This window comes from Trachypithecus francoisi, unplaced genomic scaffold (genome assembly GCF_009764315.1).
Source record: "Trachypithecus francoisi isolate TF-2019V2 unplaced genomic scaffold, Tfra_2.0 Lachesis_group7, whole genome shotgun sequence".
In the NCBI taxonomy this organism is placed as follows: domain Eukaryota; kingdom Metazoa; phylum Chordata; class Mammalia; order Primates; family Cercopithecidae; genus Trachypithecus; species Trachypithecus francoisi.
Genome location: NW_022681472.1, coordinates 53,909,155 through 53,916,800, shown reverse-complemented (window position 1 = coordinate 53,916,800; position 7,646 = coordinate 53,909,155). Strand labels below are relative to the sequence as shown.

The window sequence follows — 7,646 nt, the reverse complement described above, 5'->3', positions numbered from 1 at the left end:
CAGACTCCCAACTAGCTGGAATTACAGGCACCTGCCACCACATCTGGCTAATTTTTGTATTTTTGGTAGAGACAGGGTTTCAGCATGCTGGCCAAGCTGGTCTGGAACTCTTGACCTCAGGTGACCCGCCCACCTCGGTCTCCCAAAGTGCTGGGATTACAGGTGTGAGCCACCACACCCAGCCGCAGAGATTTTAAAAATTGCTCAAAGTCATGCAGGTATGAAAGAGAAATGTTGACCAGACACAGTGGGTCACACTTGTAATCCCAGAACTGTGGGAGGCTGAGGCAGGAGGACTGTTTCAGGAACAGTTTCAAACCAGCCTGGGCAACAAAGTGAGATCTCCATCTCTACCAAAAAAAAAAAAAAAGAGAGAGAGAGAGAGACAGAGAGACAGAGAAACCAAGGCCTCAAGTCCGTCTCCAAAGAGAGATACAGTGGATTCAGTTAAGATTCCCTAGGAGGCATTCCCATTTTGTGGTCATGATTCATACACAAAATGAGTGCTTTGGGCATCACTGGTGTCCAGTACAAAATCATGGTAAGATCCTTGGGAGAAAGCAACTAAGTCCTTTCTTTAAAGTATAGTGAGGACACATAGTATCTTAGTCTTTTCCTGCTGCTTTAACAGAACACTTGAGACTGGTTAATTTATAAACAGAAATTTACTGGCTCACAGTTCTGGAGGCTGGGAAGCCCAATATCTAGGTGCCAGCAGGTTTGGTGATTCTTATTCTAAGATGATGCCTGGAATGCGGCATCCTCTGCAGATAGGAATAATTTATCTTCACAAGGCAGAAGGGCAAAAGAGACAATGAACCTTCTCATGGCCCTTTTTATGGCACTAATTCATTCATCAGGGCTCTGCCCTCATGACTTAATTACCTCTTAAAGGCTCTACCTACTAACACTATCGCATTGGGGCATTAGGTTTCAACCTATAAATTTTGGAGGGGACACAAACATTCAAACCATAGCACATAATTGGGACAGGATACTTGGTATCATATAAAGAAAAGTGCCTCAGAAAAGTTACCTCATGCACTTTAATCATTCTGTAAAACAGGGACAGCAACTATCCTGATTACTTTGGAGGAAAGTGAGTATTTAAAATCTTTGTGGCCAGGCACAATGGCTCACACCTGTAATCCCAGCACTTTGGAAGGCCAAGGCAGGCAGATCATTTGAAGTCAGTAGTTTGAGACCAGCCTGACCAACATGGTGAAATTCCGACTCCACCAAAAAATACAAAAATTAGCCGGGCATGGTGTCGGGTGCTTGTAGTCCCTGCTACTCGGGAGGCTGAGGTGGAAGAATCGCTTGAACCGGGAGGCGGAGGCTGCAGTGAGTGAAGATCACTGCCACTATACCCCAGCCTGGGTGACAGAGCAAGGCTCTGTCTCAAAAAAGATTAAAAAAATAAATAAATAAATAAATAAAAGCTTTGTGCCACTTACTCTGCTCTCCTTCCATCTCCTCTCTCCTAAATTAATTAATAAAAACTTTGGCACAGCAGCTCACACCTATAACTCTAGTACTTTAGGAGGTTGAAGCAGGAGGTTTACTTGGGGCCAGGAGTTCAAAACCAGCCTGGGCAACATAGTGAGATCCCATCTCTAGAAATAATTTAAAAATTAACTGGGCATGGTGGCATGTACTTGTGGTCCCAGCTACGCTGGAGACTGGTGCAGCATTGCTTGAGCCTAGGAGGTCGAGGTTGCTGTGACTGTGCCACTGCACTCCAGCCTGGATGACAGAGTGAGACCTGGTCTCAAAAAATAAATAAAACAAAAGCTTTGAGGCAAGTTCTTGTAATCTCAGCACTTTGGGAGGCCAAGATAGGAAGATTGCTTGAGCCTAGGAGTTCAAGACCATCTTGGGCAACATAGTGAAACCTGTCTGTACAATAAATATATTATATAAATATAATATACATATATATATAAGCTAGGCACAACAGCACACACCTGTAGTCCCAGCTACTCAGAAGCTGAGGTGGGAAGATCCCTTGAGCCAGGGAGGTTGAGGTTGCGGTGAATCATGACTGTGGCACTGTACTCCAGCCTGGGTGACACAGCAAGACCCTGTCTCAAAAAAAAAAAAAAAAAAAAAAAAAAGAAAGGAAAAAAGGCGGGGCATGGTAGCTCATGCCTGTAATCCCAGCACTTTGGGAGGCCGAGGCGGGTGGATCACGAGGTCAGGAGCTCGAGACTAGCCTGGCCAACATGACAAAAACCCGTCTCTACTAAAAATACAAAAAATTAGCTGGGCATGGTGGCAGGTGCCTGTAATCCCAGCTACTTGGGAGGCTGAGGCAAGAGAAGTGCTTGAACCTGGGAGGTGGACGTTGCAGTGAGCCAAGATTGCACCATTGTACTCCAGCCTGGGTGACAGAGCAAGATTCTGTCTCAAAAAAAAAAAAAAAAAAAAGGTTTGAAAGTAGAGCACTCAATACAAGGGATCATTATTGTTTACTTTATACCTCTATCTAAGCAGGTATGTCTTAGAACCAATTTGGCTATCTCATTCTTTAGGTCTCTAATTCTCAAACTTTACTAATTATAATAATCATCTAGGATGACTGTTAAACTCAGATTCCCAGGATCCACACCCAGAGATTTCTTCCATAGGCCTAGGTGGGGTCCAGGAGTTTGAATCATTGATTTTGATGCAGGTGATCTGAGAGCCAGACTTTGAGAAGTATTACATTGAGGAGTAATTGATGTTTCATGACACATTTATTGCAAAGGAACACTTTATTATTAATATTAAAAAGGAATTTTTTATGTAACAATAATTAATGCTTACTGTAAAATAATTCAAGCAGTACTAAAAAAACCGAAAGAAAAAGTAAAGGCCCCTTCCTCATGACCCACTCTTCTCATCTCTCTACATTTTGATAATATCTGACTTTTCCAGACTTTTTTCTATGCCTCTACAAATATTTAGTTTTCCAGACTGTTTTCTATGCCTATACAAATATATAGTCATTCATCACTTACTGACCAGGATTCATTCTGAAAACTACGTCGTTAGGCGATTTCATTGTTGTTGGAACATCAGAGTGAACTTGCACAAACCTAGATGGTACAGCCTACTACGCACCTAGGATATATGGTGTAGCCTGTTGCTCCTAGGCTACAAATCTGTACAGCGTGCTACTGTATCTGTAGACAACAGTAACACAGTGGCATTTGTGTATCTAAACACAGAAGACGTACAGTAAAAAGAATGTACTATAATCTTATGGGACCACTGTTGTGTATGTGGTCCATGATTGACCAAAACGTTACGCCGTGCATGGCTGTATATTGTTTAAGAATGATGAGCATTTGATGTTTCTAATTTTTTGCTGTTATAAATAATGCTGCTCAGGCATGGTGGCTCAAGCCTGTAATCCCAGCAGTTTGGGAGGCCGAGGCAGGTGGATTGCTTGGGTCCAGGAGTTCAAGACCAGCCTGGCCAACATGGTGAAACCGTGTTTCTACTAAAAACACAAAAATTAGCTGGGCAGGAGAATCGCTTGAACTTGGGAAGCGGAGGTTGCAGTGAGCCGAGATCACGCCACAGCACTCCAGCCTGGGCAACAGAGGGAGATTTGGTCTCAAAAAACAAATAAATAAAGCTGAAATAAATACTCTTGTTCCCATATCTTTAAGCAACTCTGTGACTGTTTCTGCAGGATAAATTCCTAAAAGTTGAATCACTGGGCCAAATGACTCAAATAGCACAGAAGGGAATTTTAATAAAAAGTACTTCTCTACCTCCTTCCAACCTCCAATCCCATTTTCCTGAGGAAGCCACTGTCATCTTGTTTATCTTCATACAAAATGCTTATATAGGTATGTTCATTCTGTTTTGACACACTGTCAATCTGTCCTTCAAGAAAAAAAAAAGGCCGGGCGCGGTGGCTCACGCCTGTAATCCCAGCACTTTGGGAGGCCGAGGCGGGCGGACCACAAGGTCAGGAGATCGAGACCACAGTGAAACCCTGTCTCTACTAAAAATACAAAAAATTAGCCGGGCGCGGTGGCGGGCGCCTGTAGTCCCAGCTACTCGGGAGGCTGAGGCAGGAGAATGGCGTGAACCCAGGAGGCGGAGTTTGCAGTGAGCTGAGATCCGGCCACTGCACTCCAGCCTGGGCGACAGAGCGAGACTCTGTCTCAAAAAAAAAAAAGAAAAAAAAAAAAGCTTTGTGCTCCTTTCTCTGCTATCCTTCCATCTCCTCTCTCCTAAATTAATAAATAAAAACTTTGGCACAGCAGCTCACACCTATAACCCAAGTACTTTAGGAGGTTGAAGCAGGAGGTTCACTTGGGGTCAGGAGTTCAAAACCAGCCTGGGCAACATAGTGAGATCCCATCTCTAGAAATAATTTAATATTTTATATCTAACTTTAATTTTCCTGGTGGCTATTGAATTTTAGAGCCTTCACTGTTTTCAGGTCCCAATGGCATCACTGATCAACATGCCTCTTCCATTCAGAATTCATTCTCCCAAAGGCAATTCAGTAATGGACAAGGAATCTCCAGGGATTTAAATAAATTTCTGGGAAAAGCTTAGAAAAGGAAGTAAAATTTGAGCGTAAAATGATTTCTTTTTTTTTTTTTTTTTTTTTTTGAGACAGAGTCTCGCTCTGTCGCCCAGGCTGGAGTGCAGTGGCCGGATCTCAGCTCACTGCAAGCTCTGCCTCCCGGGTTTACGCCATTCTCCTGCCTCAGCCTCCCGAGTAGCTGGGACTACAGGCGCCCGCCACCTCGCCCGGCTAGTTTTTTGTATTTTTTAGTAGAGACGGGGTTTCCCCGTGTTAGCCAGGATGGTCTCGATCTCCTGACCTCGTGATCCACCCGTCTCGGCCTCCCAAAGTGCTGGGATTACAGGCTTGAGCCACCGCGCCCGGCCAAAATGATTTCTTATAATTCCACTCTAAAGCAAACTTACAATTGTGACATTTAAAGCTTTAATATTCCACTTTTCTTTTGTATTCTTTTTTTCTCCTTCCTTCTCATGAATGCTATATTCCAGCCAAATTGTACTAACCACTCTTGCTTGTCTCCTTTTAGCTTTTTTTTTTTCCCACAAATTTGTGTGTCATTGCTGTACAGGGGTCATGCTAACTTCTCTGCATCGTTCTAATTTTTAGTATACGTGCTGCTGAAGTGAGCACCTTTTAGCTTTGCTTCTGCTCTTCTCTGACTAGAATGCATCCCCTCCTTGATTTCAGTTAATCCTGCAAAGTGCTTGACTTCAAATCTCAGCTCTGACCTGTCTAACCTTTACTAAATTATTTAACAACTTTTCTCTCTAATCTTAGCCCTTGTAACATAAGGATAATAATGCCTATGAGGTTATTGTAACCATGAGTTAAGGTTTGTGAAAAGTACACGAAAGTCTATACAAAACTAATTATTCCTATATTACTCTCCTTTAAGGCCTAGCTAGATAGTAGGCTCTTTAAGAACAGTCAGCATGTCTTTGTATATTCTTATTGCCTGGAGTGAGGAAGAATTTATCATATATATTTGTTAAATAAACACATTATGCTATTGGCTTATACCTTCCTTCAGACAATAGACAGCAAGGTTTCTGAAGGAATCTTTTATGACCACAGGCTCAACACAGGTGATGGCACATGATACTGTTTGTGGAATGAACATGTAACATCTGTAACGACAACTTCACATGGCAGTTAGAGTTGTACTCACTGTCTTTATAGGTCTTGCCTTCTCAACATGACTATTAGCCTACTGAAGTAAGGTGTAGTTCTCTGCATATCAAGAAAAATGTTTGATGATAATGGAAAAAAAAGATTCATATCTGAATGTCTAATGTCAGTGGCAGACTATAAATATTTCCAAATCGTACGTGGAGTGAATTGCAATGGAAAATGCTCTTGAGGATTCAGTTTTTATAATAGGATGACAACCACAAATGAAATGTGGACCAGGAAAAAAAAATAAAGAACACAGGATTAAAAGGGGGAGGGATGTTTCAACTTTTACTCTATCAGGTAGCAGCACCACAACTTCTCCAGGTCTCAGTTTCTTTAAGTCAGAGAACTAGTTATCTGTTAGTTCTAAAATTAGTAAAAAACAAAAAGTTTGTTTATAGAACTAGAGTAATAGAGGAAGGCAAATATCTGGATTTGCAGTGTTAAGTAATTTATGACTAAATATTAAAGCAAGTACTATGATAATCTAATTCAACTTGGTTAATTTCTCATCAAAGAGGGGCACACACTTGAATCAACGTTATTTTTATTTCTTATTATTATTGCTATTTTTTGAGACGGAGTCTCACTCTGTCACCAGGCTGGAATGCAGTGATGTGATCTCTGCTCACTGCAACCTCCACCTCCTGGGTTCAAGTGATTCTCCCGCCTCAGCCTCCCAAGTAGCTGGGACTACAGGTACGCGCCACCAAGCCCAGCTAATTTTTATATTTTTAGTAGAGAAAGGGTTTCACCATGTTGGCCAAGATGGTCTCCATCTTTTGACCTTGTGATCCGCTCGCCTTGGCCTCCCAAAATGCTGGGATTACAGGGGTGAGCCACCCGCCCGGCCTTTTTACTTTTTTTTGAGACGGAGTCTCGCTTTGTCACCCAGGCAGTGAGTGCAGTGGCCCGATCTCAGCTTACTGCTACCTTTGCCTCCCAGGTTCAAGCGATTCTCCTGCTTCAGCCTCCTGAGGTAGTGGCGATTGCAGGCACAAGCCACCACACCTGGCTAATTTTTGTATTTTTAGTAGAGACGGGGTTTCACCATGTTGGCCAGACTGGTCTCCAACTCCTGACAGGTGATCTGCTCACCTCGGACTTCCAAAGTGTTGGGATTACAAGTGTGAGCCACCGCATCCGGCCTGAATCAACTTTGTGAAGAGACCTAAGTTACCTGGGCTCTGGTCCTAGCTCTGACAACAGCCCTAGATATGTAAAATGGACAATAAAAGGGTTACTATCTCATGGGACTTTTGTGAGTATTAAATACATATCTGTAAATGATTCCTGGTACAGCACGCGTTTTTTGGTGAGGCTTAATTTAGGAGGGGAAGAGGTTTCCCTCACGTAGCTTACCCACTGGTCTGATTGATTAGGTGGGGATTTTCAGCGCCTAATATTTTCAGTGGTCTGTCTCTGGACATTTATACCAAGATCCAACGTTAACAGCAGAAACACTTTTTAAAAATTAGACCTGTTTTTCGCGCTCTCAGTGCAAACTCGGCTCACCAGTTCACGCTAACAGACACAAAAGGCGAATTTTGGGAAACTCGCGCAGGGCTCCACAGCTCTCCAGGGGAAGGGGACCGGAGGGGTGAGGGCACTGCTGCTTCTACCAAGCGGAGAGTAAATGCGGGGGCTGCGGCGCAGCGGAGTCATCCACAAGGCTCTCCAAGAGTCGCGCCTCAGGGAAAAGGTCAATTCAGCCGCATTAAGACCGTGGTCGCAGCCGCCGCAGCCTCTTCTCATCGACCCTCCCACCTCACCTTCAGTCGGCTTTTCCAGCTCCCTCCGGGTTCTAAGCTCCTCGATTCGTTAGACCTCAGCTCCAAGCCGAAGAGCAACACAACGCCGAGAAGCTTAAAGGCCCGCAGAGGGGGAAAGGAAACACCCCCGCCGCCATTCTTTTTTTCCCTTCTTTGAGACAGAG

General features: G+C 43.5%; 1 non-coding gene across 1 annotated transcript; it reads right to left on the bottom strand.

Moving 5' to 3' along the window:
• Positions 1-5,060: 5,060 nt before the first annotated feature.
• On the bottom strand, positions 5,061-5,167 carry LOC117079679. The gene has a single exon (XR_004435536.1). It is a non-coding gene; the product is annotated as a U6 spliceosomal RNA (small nuclear RNA).
• Between the last annotated feature and the right edge of the window lie 2,479 nt (positions 5,168-7,646).